Raw genomic sequence first — 13,995 nt, forward strand, 5'->3', positions numbered from 1 at the left:
CAAAACATCTTGCAACTAACATTCTCACAAAAATGCAAATTTTTATTCACATTTTAAACTGAGGTGCGTTCAGAAAACCTTCCGTTTGAAGCCTAATGAGGGCAAATCGGTAAAAACTGACTGCATATTCGGAATCTACGATAAATTTCCAATATATATATATATCAATAAAATAAAAAATTCGAAATTCTCTTTTTCTAAGTAGAACTGCCCACTTATGTTCATTGGTAGTTACATCTTTAATGCAATACGGTACTAAAACATGTTAACATAAATTATATCTCACATTATTTAGTGGTTTACCGTAAGTGACTAGAATACCAGACACCATTAGGCATCAAATCAACTAGCTAGTGAATTTGTTAGCAACACAATTGAATATCGCAGAGACCAATGGGAAATCATTTTGCTACAACTTTCTGGACAAAACACTTAGGGGTCAATCCATGTCAAATCACCCAAAAAAAAGTTAAATCTTAACCCCTACCTCTTCGATTTTGCTGAAATTTGGTATATATATAGGGAGGCCTTAGCATAATTAGCCCAAATCCAAAATATTAGCTCAATCGGACCAGTGGTTCTGGAGATATATGCCCTCGAATTTCCACATTTTGGCAAAAATGGGCGTGGCAGCCGATTTTTAGGGCCCGATATTTTGGCAACCGGTGGGCCGATTTTAATGAAACTGGTGTCATTGGAAAGGTAATTTCGCAAGGAATCCAAATCTGTAATTCTTTCCTTGATAGGAGCAAGTTAAATATGTGTGACACTTAATTTATTTTCAAGGTCACGTGGGCCACAAGGTCAAACAATAGGTCAAAAGGTCACCAGTTTCATCAAAATCGGCCCACCGGTTGCCAAAATATCGGGCCCTAAAAATCGGCCGCCGCGCCCATTTTTGCCAAAATGTGGAAATTCGAGGGCATATATCTCCAGAACCACTGGTCCGATTGAGCTAATATTTTGGATTTGGGCTAATTATGCTAAGGCTTCCCTATATACCAAATTTCAGCAAAATCGAAGAGGTAGGGGTTAAACCCATTGGGTGATTTGACATGGAATGACCCTTAGAATAGTAATGTGGTATGTAGCAACAACACATTGGTGCATGGTTACATCACTATTTTAGCTGTTTCTTACACATAGTAGGCTTATTATCATAACTAGCTTATCCTTTCACAACACCATTGTTTTGCTAACAAGAAATTAAAGGAATTACAACATATCCATTGTTGTATGGAAGACTTACAAGTTTACAACGAATGTCTTTAATAGAAACATCATTTAATTCACCACTTAACTGTGAAACATAGAAAATACCCAATTGTGAAGAATCCAAAGGATGCGTAAAAAAATTTTCTTTCTTTTTAAAAGATTCATAAACACATTTGACATCATTTCCAATTACAACAAAATTTCTAATTAGTCCAATTGTAGTTTTAATTAGTACACAGTGATCTTTTGCAGAGTTTGACAAAAATAAACCTCTTAACATCACATGTTTGAACTGGCCATTATTAAAAACATGTCTCTGCAAGATGGGACCATCTATATGAGCAGATGCTTCTACTACTGACACATTGTTAGAATAGTTATTATCAGAATCAATGTACTTTGTTTGCTTTTCTGAAAGTCTTCTGATAATTTGTTGCAGTGGGCGATTAGGGGATCGCACTAATTTTTTAATACTACCCAAATAAGATTCAAACGAAAATGCTGCAAAGTTTTCCAAATGTCCAAAATTTTCAACATCAGCAGTTAAATGAATTAAATTATGCACATTATAAACTAACATATTTGAACCATAGATTTTTGCAAAATTCTCAACAAAAAAACGTAATAGCTTGTTTGCATAATCACGATGCGTGGTAACAAGATAAGGGTTTGATAAGCAATAGATACCAATAGAAAGGCAAAGAAAATGCTGGTATGTACTTTCAGGGAGAGCTTGTTTAGTAGAAACAATGCCAGTATAGAGCAAAAATGTACGAAATTCAGTAGCCTTCCAACGCTCAAACTCAACTAGAGATCGACCCTTGCGTGTAAATTCTTTTGGTAAGAATTGGGAAAATCTTTCTAGGTTGTCAGAGATCATTTTAATAGCAACAGAACCAATTTTACAATTTTGTGGCAACGGACTTTTGCACCATAACCATAACATCTTTCTGACAGTTCCAAGATAAATCAAATGCATTGGATCCAAAACAAATTGAGACACCAGACCAACCGACAGTTCTGTCAGTGGTGTGTCACCAGTATGATGTTCTACATTGGTTTTACTGTAAAAATTTGTATCTGTACGTAGCTGAGCATCGACATAAGGAAAAGTGAGTTTTCTTAAATATACTCCTTTTTGTACACATCTTTCACATCCAAAATAGCCTGAATGACCCTTTATGCATTTTAAAAATGCACGTGCAGGAGCATCACATATAAAGCAATCTATTTCTATATTAAAAAAATACAACTTATTTTCACTCCAAATTCCAGTTAGTTTTAAGTTTTTAACTTCTTCAACAAACATATTTAAATATTCTTTAACACAGGAAGGTTTCTTACTACCCAAAAAGTATCCGACTGAAAAGGGCTTGCTCTTAAATGGTTTTGAAACTCTCATAAGAATAGGCCACAAGCTAAGATTTGAGCTTTTAAAGAGAGGCAAGCCATCAATGTTTATTTGCAGATACATTGTTTTGCAAGATTTTAATATAGTCAAAGGTAGTTGCCTTACGAGTTGTAGGAGATGTTGCTTTAAGCCAACATGATGATATCGGCCACCTGCAATGTCTTTTATCTCATATTTGATCTGAGTTTTGAGTAGTGTTCTGGAGTCCTTTGGCAATTCTGGATGATGAAATTGTAATATATGCAGAAGGAAAGTAAGAGCAACTGCTGTGATACCAAAAGTTACAGCCCAGTCTCTTAATTTTTCAGCCAAGCCTACTTTACTTGTCTCTGAATCACTATCAGATTGATCACTATAAATGCTCTCAGTGTCAGAGTAATCATTCTCCATACCTTCTTCAAAATTGCAATCAATTGTATCATATTCATTGTCAGTACTTGCACATGCAAACTCATTGTTAACAGAAGTTGTAGATTCATAATTCTCAACAACAGACTTTTCACTGTTTTCAAAAAAGTTCAAAGCACAGTCATGATCATTTTTACAACCAGTTTCAGACATGACAATATTTTCAGAAACTTCATTCAAATCAGAAGTAGATGTTTGAATTTCAGGATATGAAATTGACGAGTTCTGACAAACGCTGGTATTTGCAGGTGATGTAGTTCTTAACAAAAGCATATAATCATCTACTTTCCTTCTAACAATGCGTCGTTTGGTCCAATAAGATTGTTGTTTATGTGCAGACATATTGGTACCTGTAGAGACAGACAAAGCTTAAATCTTCATTTAATTAAGGTTAAAACACAATAGATTAGGACACAGCTTCCTTTTTCGACACTTTCTTACATGCTATAGGCATAAGCGTAACCGGGTACAGCAAAATAAATGCAGAGTAAGCTTTATTGCACAGCGCTACCCAATAACTGAGCAAGCGCAAAAGACAATTAGTAATGTTGTCACTCCCTTGTCATGGAAAAGTAGATTTGACTGAAAAAAACACTAGATTCACAAAAAAAACACTAGTATCATAAATACACGATCATTTATAATACATGCATAATGTACAAAATGACAGCCAATGGCGTTAGTGAGTGTTAAAAGTCCTTAAAATTTTGAAATAGAACTGAATTTTCTTAAAGTGAGAGCCCTGAAGTCATAGCCGTCGGAGAGTAAAACATTTTGGGGGGGTGAACAAACTTTGCCCAAATTTGGCCTTTGTAAATATATTGTCAAAAACGCAATATTACTCACAGTCCCTGAGATCTATAGTGTAGTCTAATCTAAGGACTCCACACTCATCAAATGTAAGCCTACCATAAGGTACGATAGGCTACGCTAGCTACTTTAAACACTTTTCACATTCATTTGTGTGTATTCTTTAAAGTATTTATGCTAAATATCTCAAATTTAGTCATCATTGGGTGTAACCAGACAAAAAACTCACTGTCCACTTTGAAAAGCACTACAAACACATTGCTGCAGCCAAACAAAAAAATAAGTGGGGCTACTTTGAACACTGTCCAAACTTATGCACACCAACATAGCGCTAAATCGCTAAAAAAACACTAGATCTAGTGAAAAAAACCCTAGGAGTGGCACCACTCAATTAGACAAACAGGCTTCAACTCAAATCAGCCGCGTGTTTGAAATGGCACGTGACTTCAATCAAGCGCAACTAAACGGTATGATGATGTCATTTTTTTAATCAAGCGCGAAGCTCGGCCTTTCGTACGAAACCAACACCATCTGACGAAACTCGACGGCGCGTTGCCAGCGGAAAGCGAGCGAAAATCGAAAGCGCGTCTCTTGCTCGAAAGTCGACGGCGCGAAGCTAGCAGAAAACGCTCACATTGGCGACATCGAAAATCGTTAGCTGTAGGACAGCGCCTGACTGGCGAATATCGTCATGAATTTAAAGAAAAAAATCATGACGATATTCGCCAGTGAGGCGCTGTCCTACAGCTAACGATTTTCGATGTCGCCAATGTGAGCGCTCGCCGTCCTACAAACACATTGCTGCAGCCAAACAAAAAATAAGTGGGGCTACTTTGAACACTGTCCAAACTTATGCACACCAACATAGCGCTAAATCGCTAAAAAAAACACTAGAGGCAATCCAAAAACACTAGATCTAGTGGAAAAACACTAGGAGTGGCACCACTGACAATTAGACAAACAGGCTTCAACTCAAATCAACCGCGTGTTTGAACTGGCACGTGACTTCAATCAAGCGCAACTAAACGGTATGATGATGTCATTCTTTTAATCAAGCGCGAAGCTCGGCTTTCGTACGAAACCAACACTATCTGACCTGACGAAAGTCGACGGCGCGTTGCCAGCGGAAAGCGAGCGAAAATCGAAAGCGCGTCTCTTGCTCGAAAGTCGACGGCGCGAAGCTAGCAGAAAACGCTCACATTGGCGACATCGAAAATCGTTAGCTGTAGGACAGCGCCTCACTGGCGAATATCGTCATGAATTTAAAGAAAAAAATCATGACGATATTCGCCAGTGAGGCGCTGTCCTACAGCTAACGATTTTCGATGTCGCCAATGTGAGCGCTCGCAGCCCTGACTACGCCAGCTGCACGCCGACTATTGCTACCTGGGCTAGGTTACATTTAATTTATAAAAAATCAACCAGGTTTGGTAACCACAAAAATTTATTGGTAGAGCTTTTCTTAAATTTAATTTAACAACACTAATGAAAACCTAGTCTAAGCTTTATCTTTTTGTGGAGAAAGCAAACCACATTAGTCTAACCATGTAACAGCATCAGTCGCAGCCACCTAATATCGTGTTTGAAAACAACAGTAGCTAGCCTGACCACGTGACCAGCAACTGCAAAATTTGCAGTTCGAAATTGTGGGATTTGAAGCAACCTGAGCCAAAATATGACGTCACAATTTCTCTTTGTTCTTCTTTTATAAGATCGCAACTGCAGGGCTTGCAGTTCAGAGCTGCCAAATACAAAACTTAAAAAATCATCATATTTTTTTAAAACCCAGAAATTATGAAACTTCTAGTCGGTAGGATCTATGGAGAACACGAGAAAAAACGTGAAATTAATAAAAAAAATAAAATACTGAAATGTGCAGGGGGTGCTGCAGTTTTGCAGTTTCTATGGACGAGCCGCCACTGGAGATAAGAATTACAATGTAGGCACTGTATTAGTGGGAATAAAAATATTTGATTGAGGTAGGCTATGTCGCATAGGTAGGCTACAGTAAATGAGAAAGGTTATACAACTTATACTGTATTTAGCATAATTTTACCACGCAACTCGATCCGCCCATTGTCATGCAAAAACTACTACAAAATGCAAAAAATGTGATGTCGGTCAGCATGTTAAATGCTTCAAGCAATATCATATTTCGCAATGACTTGTTTCAGTGATGTTGTGTTACTTTGCTAATTTTCATCTTCATATTTTTTGAACTTTCATTTCAATAAAATGCTCGATGACAATAATGACATGACAAGACATGAACAAGACATTTCCCATTTATCACTTTGAACGATAAGTAACATGTAATAACGCTTAAGCATTACGCACAAGAAACTAGTGAAATTTGATAACGGATTTGCCTAGCGGCTTATATATAGAACGGCTTTTTTCTCAAAAAGTAGCCTACAAACACAATTAGGAAAAAAATATTTGTGATATGTTTCTTAGGTCATAATTATGCAATATTTAAATTTTCCGAAAATTCTTTTAAGTACTTTCACTTTCGGCATAAATGGGTTAACTTTTTAAGTTAAATGGCACTGATGCATTTGGTTATTATTTTTGGATTAAAGTTATATCGCCAAGCTAGAAAAAAATCGATCTTACAGTCTATAACCGATCTTGTGTTGTTATTGTGTGTGAATTTTGTCTTTTAATCTGAGTTTGTGACGTAACCGCACGTCTCAAGGCAAGTTCTTGCAATTTTAGTTAATCTACTCAACTAAAGATTTAATGCGCTTAAAACAGTAAGTTTCATGTTTTGACGAGAGAGATTTTATTTTTTTACGACAATTACTAAAAACTAACACTTCCAACGAAAAAAGAAAACACAAGAATAAAATAGTTGATCGTGAGGTGGCACGAAAGACCATGTTTCCGATGTAAAAGCGGCCTCGTATTGCGACACTTTCATAAACCACTTGCCAATTTTTTTCGCTTCGCTTCAAAGGAAGTTTTTCCGCCTGTGCGCTTACATTTTAATTGTAAAATTCACTCGCGATTGCCGATTGCAGCAAAACAACAAGAGACTTGTTGCATGCATTTCATTGCATTGCAATTTGCAACTCAAAAAATTATTGTGTTGTCAGGGCCGTCGCTGCAGGGGGGCGTGCCCCCTCCCCTGATAACGACCTGTGCACACACACTTCATGCACTGAAGAAGAACTGGTTTTAATTTTAGTTTCATTAACTAGGTGGCTAGTAAAAATATTACTTTTCATGATCTTTCCACTTGTGTGTTGATTCGAAATAAAATTTATCGGCGATTAATTATCGGCGATAATCAAATATTGCCTTTGGCGATAACGATAAACGATAACTGAAAAAATAATTAAGCGATAACGATAAGCGATAAAAATTTATCGCCGATGAATTATCGCCGATAATGCCCATCACTGCCAATAGAGACAGTACGTCTGCCAAACAATAACGAAATTCTCCCAAAAAGGGCTCTGGGGAGGATAGTTGTTTCCTGAAACAAGGTCACTTGTAACCAGTGTTGGGCGCGATAACTCATTTTTCAGTTAAGCAATAACGATAATCGATAAACGAAAAATGCCTAAAGCGATAACGATAAACGATAAATCAAAAAAAAGTTAAGCGATAACGATAAACGATAAATTATCGCCGATAATGTCCGATAACGATAATTTTTTTTCTTGATTAGCGCTCCCCCATCCCATGCAGCACGAACTGTTTTCATCTACATGCCGAAAAATCGAACATAATATACTGTAAAGGGACAAAACTTTTTGTAAGTTATGCATAAATAGAATCGCAATAGCGGCAGTGGGTATCGAATCTTCAACCTCTTGATCCAGAATCAAACCAGCACTGAGGTAACCTGCGTGCAGGCGCGGATCTATAGGGGGGCCCAAGGGGCCCGGGCCCCCCCCACGAAATTTTGTGAAAAATTGTTGAATGGTTTGATATGCTTCTAAACAGCTGATGTTAGTCCCACAGCGGGCTTAACTTATCTCGGAAGGGGGGGAATTATTTTTTGTTATTAGCCTATTAAGGTTGAAATTAGGCTATCCATCGATTATACATTTTAATAGCAACATTTGTTGGAGCTGGCTCAGCTGAAACCAACACTGAGCCAAATGGCGTCAGTTGAAACAATCTGAAACCTGAACTGTTTTATAGTTTTTAGTCTTCATCATAATTTCAATCAATTACCGTAGGCTATATGTCTGCAAACATACAAATATCCAATTGGTCATGGACACTGCATACATGGTTTTAAACCAGATTTCAAGTTTACTTTGCATGCTTAGCAATTTTTATTCCAGCAAAATTTATTGATGAACATGGCTGTTTTAATGTCTATTTTATAGCATATCGTATATGTCGTAGTATCATTGTTCACAGTGGCGTAGCCAAGGCCCTTTGGCACGCGTGTGACGTCACGATATTGAGAATGATGCTTTCAGTCTCTATGTCTCTAAAACAAAGTTTGCCTAATTTTAAGCGAAACTGCATTAAAAGAGCGAGTTTTGCCAATATCAAACATTCAAACATCTCAGCCAGGAATTAGCAACAAGAAAACATAGAGACTTAGCTTTATTACCGAAAAAATGCCGAAGAAAACATGATCTTATCCTTTTGCTATGCCACCGGACAGCACCATTTTACAGGAATATTTATGCCCATATTTTTGTTGAAAATGCTCTCAGAATGCACCAAATTCAAAGTAATTTTTCAAAATTTTCTGGGGGAGGCCCCCCAGTCCCCCCGCCGCTGGGTGTCGCCTTTGGCGAACACGCCGTCAAAACCCCCCAAATTCCTGACTACGCCACTGATTGTTCATATCTGTTTTATCTTTTTCTTACTTTTTAATTCATTTTCAAATTTTGTGGCCCCCCCCCAAAAAAAACTCCTAGATCCGCGCCTGCCTGCGTGCTTATAATTATACCTTCAAATACCATTCGGATGCTTTTATCAATTGAGTTACACTGCCGCTTACGTGCAGTAGGCAAAATAATTAAATCAAATGAAAACACCATAAAAAATTCCAAACTTTTGTATTTTGCTTTCTGCTAGGGCTGTTTACAGCAAAGTCAGCAATAATTGAAAAAATTCCCAAAAACGCAAAATGCTTGAAAATTTATCAGTAATCTTAAGCGTTGTTGGTAATAAAAATGTGCATACTGTGAAATCCATCAAGCTTGTCAAATTAGCCGTGTTTGTTTAAGAACAATAACATAATTATCGTAATTTAGTGATAATTTCAGATAATTTTTTTTTGTTTTCTTTGTGAACACCATCATTAAAGCAATGGCAGAACGCTGAGTTGTTGAGATAAGAATTACAATGCCTAAGCACTGTATTAGTGGGAATAAAAATATTTGATTGAGGTAGGCTATGTCGCATAGGTAGGTTACAGTAAATGAGAAAGGTTGTACTGTATTTAGCATAATTTTACCACGCAACTCGATCCGCATATTGTCATGCAAAAACTACTACAAGATGCAAAAAATGTGATGTTGGTCTGCATGTCAAATGCTTCAAGCAATATCATATTCGATATTAGCAATATAGCAATATTTATCATATTTGATAACGGATTTGCCTAGCGTCTTATATATAGAACGGCTTTTTTCTCAAAAAGTACAAACACAATTAGGAAAAAAATAATTGTGATATGTTTTTTAGGTCATAATTATGCAATATTTAAATTTTCCGAAAATTTTTGAAGTACTTTCACTTTCGGCACAAGTGGGTTAACTTTTTAAGTTAAATGGCACTTATGCATTTGGTTATTATTTTTGGATTAAAGTTATATCGCCAAGCTAGAAAAAAATCGATCTTACAGTCTATAACCGATCTTGTGTTGTTATTGTGTGTGAATTTTGTCTTTTAATCTGAGTTTGTGACGTAACCGCACGTCTCAAGGCAAGTTCTTGCAATTTTAGTTAATCTACTCATCTAAAGATTTAATGCGCTTAAAACAGTAAGTTTCATGTTTAGACGAGAGAGATTTTATTTTTTTACGACAATTACTAAAAACTAACACTTCAAACGAAAAAAGAAAACACAAGAAAAAAATAGTTGATCGTGAGGTGGCGCGAAAGACCATGTTTCCGATGTAAAAGCGGCCTCGTATCGCTTCGCTTCAAAGGAAGTTTTTCCGCCTGTGCGCTTACATTTTAATTGTAAAATTCACTCGCGATTGCCGATTGCAGCAAAACAACAAGAGACTTGTTGCATGCATTTCATTGCATTGCAATTTGCAACTCTAAAAATTATTGTGTTGTCAGGGCCGTCGCTGCAGGGGGGCGTGTCCCCTCCCCTGATAACGACCTGTGCACACACACTTCGGGCACTGCAGAAGAACTGGTTTTAATTTTAGTTTCATTAACTAGGTGGCTAGTAAAAATATTACTTTTCATGATCTTTCCACTTGTGTGTTGATCCAAAATAAAATTTATCGGCGATTAATTATCGGCGATAATCACATATTGCCTTTGGCGATAACGATAAACGATAACTGAAAAAATAATTAAGCGATAACGATAAGCGATAAAAATTTATCGCCGATAATTATCGTCGATGAATTATCGCCGATAATGCCCATCACTGCTTGTAACCCAAAGTCCCAAACAACATATAAAAAGAAACAATTGGCCTAAATATCAGAAAGATTAAATCTGTAACATTTATGTCACAGATAGTGTAAGCATAGTAGCCTATAGGCTACTTGAAAACCGAGGTGTTTATTAGGCCTATACTATATGGAATGTAGTGTGTTAAACGACGTGAAAAAGTAGCATACGACGATAAATGAAGTAGGCTACGAAATTAAAGCAGTGTTGCGATGATACAACCTGTTTTCTACTTCAAAAGTTGTTTCAGAGAGAGAGAGAGACTGTGTGTGTAGTGTGGGTAGCCTATTTGCTTTTGAACACAGATTAGGCTACAGTCAAACAGAGATGTAGCCTACGTAGGATATGCCGCAAATTCTACGCCGTAGACTTGCGGCGTAGACTTTTTGTTTACGCTAACGCTTACGGCCACATTTTTTTTGGATAGTTGTCGCTTGAGGCTATAGGCTACGCCGTAAAGTTTTTGCGGTTTTTTAGAGTATAGCCTAGCGTCAACGTAGCCTATACTTTTCCGTATGATTTCTTTTACGTATACAGAAAAATGTCAGATGAACACTTTCAGATGCTTGTGTTTCTTCGTGGAAATTCAAAATAAAACTTATGTGTTTCCAGTGTTTTATATGGTGTCCGTGTGAATGCTTGGCACCTAGCAAACAAAATGAGTTTACGCTAGTGGATGCGCTGACGTTGACGCCGCCAACTATTTTTATAAGTTACGTTGACGCATACGGCGTATGGTTTTTCGAACGTTTGCGTTTACGCTGACGGCGTCAATATTTTTTGTATGTGCGTAGGCTACATCACTGCAGTCAAATACATAATGAGCAAATACGCTAGATAAGCAAGAAGCACCAACAAACCTTGCGGTTTTGCAGTCCAAGTGCTTCTTGTATAAAAACACACAAATTTTTAAATGTGACACAGGCAGTTTAATATAATGGACAGATAAACACGATCTAAAGCAATAGTTTATCAACGTGATAGGCTATATCAGGGGCGTAACCAGGGGGGGGGGGGCAATTACCTTCCTTGTAAAAATCGTTGCCATGTCTTGCCCACTGGTAAAATGCAGCTAACGAGACGTTATATCAGGAAGAACTGTTTTTGACTAGAATTCTATAATTTATAGTGCAGTATAGCCTGCCCTATAGGCTACAATAGTTCGCCTATTTTAACCAGATTTGGTTAGGCTAAATATATTCGTTTTCCTCGTTCCAGCTGAAAACAATATGGCACAGTTGATCACAATTGACAATGTGTTATCTTGATTCAGCATGTTTGTTTATTAGAAACTATCACGTCGTCGCTTTTCCTTCATGTATAACCAAACCAGAATCAGCAAGTGCAATCTATATAACCAGGGGAGTAGCCTAGTCAGAAGGGGCAATTACCTCTCCAACTCCAAGTATTTTTGTATGTGCAACCGACTAACAGACTTGGAAGCTATTGAAAAACCGTAGAAAATATGCTTTTTCCTCTTTGTTACAGCAATATTTGACAAATTTTTATTATTGATTTAGGTTGAAAGTACTCTCAGAATGAGCAATTTCAAGGTATTTTTTTCAAAAAATTTTGAGGGAAGCCCTCCAAACCCTCTATTGGTCTCCAATTTATTTTATCCAGAAAGCTATTGGAATATTTTAAATATAGCCTAATCAATAAAAAGCAAGAGCCCTACAACGCCTTTCAGCCATTCTGACAAAATGAGGCATAGACCAGGCCTGTAATTGCCGGGGGGGGCTTGGGGGGCAATGCCCCCCCAAGCTCAAAGTAAGAGATACATATTGTATTCAAATCTGTTGGGGAAGTCAAAAAACTGGTGAAAATGATTCTGTTAGCACCATCAACTAATGCTTGCAGCGAGCGTTCATTTTCAGCAATGAAGCGTTTAAAAACTTGTTTAAGAACATCTATGTCTCATGACAGATTGTAGGCTACAATTTATTGCTGTTGCATGTACACAAAGAAGAAGTCTCTAGCTTGAATGTAAACGATATATCAAGGGACTTCATCAATGCAAACTCTGCCAGGCAAGCTACATTTGGTTTTCCAAATGAGTAATCCCAGACCCAAGACTTTCTATATTTAATTTGTTTTGATTCTCATAGCCTATGTCACTTTGTACAATTTATCTTGCTTGTAATTTTGTAGTTGTGATGTAGGCCATAGCCGTACGAGCCAGGGGGGCAGGGGGGGCAGCCGCCCCCCCTGTTGTTTCAAAACGTCGTGAATTCGGGCAAAATTTTGCAATTATTCGGGCAAAAATTGCTATATGAAAAGCTACAAAATTGTATGAATTAAGAAAAACTATAAACTAATATCTTTTACCTATCAAACTAAGTACAGCCTCTTATTTGCACAAAAAATGTGCCGCAAAATTTTCATTTGGCACACCCGTATTGATGTATTGTATTGCATGGTGATCAAACTGTAGTAGCCTACGAAATGCATTTAACCAACCGCATCATGCCAATTTGGGCAGCCACCAAAATATGTCTCTAATACTTTTGTGAAACTGCCTAAATCAAAACGCAAAATTTGCTATATAGCTAATTTTATTAATTTTCACAAATGCATCGTGTCGATTTGGGCAGCTGAAAACATGAAATTATTTGATGAAACTGATTAGTCTATTTATGCAAAGTTCTGCCCAAATTACCGTGAGGCAGTTTCCCCAAAGTGAACAAATTCATTAATTTTTCCCATTTAAATAACTGTATCATTTAGATTTGGGCAACAAAAAAATATGAAATTATCTGATCATAGTCTATTTATAAAACTGCCCAAATTGGCATGATGCAGTTGTCTCGCATCAAAATTTACAAAGTCTTTAATTTTTGTCATAATATCCATAAATGCATCATCTTGATTCTGGGCAACTACAAAATATGAATTTATATAAATCTGGTGAATACTTTTATAAAACAATTTGGGTGGAGAGGTTACAGTACTTTTTCAACCATAAACAGACATAGCTAAGCAACACCACAACATTTAACAAAAAAATGTTATACCTGTTAAAAGTAATGCTAAGGTGTTGCTTAGCTTTGTTTGGTTACTTTTATGAAAGGGTCTGCTGCTATTCGGCGAGAGCCTTTTTCGGCGAGTTCCATATTTGGCGATTTTTTGAAAATCCAACAACGCCTTCTGCAAATTCGACGATTGAATATTATTCAATATTCAGACATTGAATCAATGTAAATATGAACCGTTAGACTAATTGGGTTCTTTGAATCCTACGTCACCGTCTGTATGCAACCTTAGAATAATTAGTTATTTTTGTCATCAAGTTACCTAGCCTAGCTTAACTATATTTTTAGAAGTAGTGCTGCCAAACCTTTTTTTTTTGTACTAAAATTCGTATCATCAAAACTACTTTAATTGATTGAACCACAGTCTACAAAGTTTATTTGAACAGAAGTAGTATGTTTGTGTTTTATTACATTTAATTATAATTTCTTTATTGTTATGTACTTTTTTTCTGAATCCGCATGGTCACCCTGAGCCGGTTTCCTGCAATGTTTATTTTTCTGAGTC

The sequence above is a fragment of the Aplidium turbinatum genome, chromosome 3 (genome assembly GCF_918807975.1).
Source record: "Aplidium turbinatum chromosome 3, kaAplTurb1.1, whole genome shotgun sequence".
In the NCBI taxonomy this organism is placed as follows: Eukaryota; Metazoa; Chordata; class Ascidiacea; order Aplousobranchia; family Polyclinidae; genus Aplidium; species Aplidium turbinatum.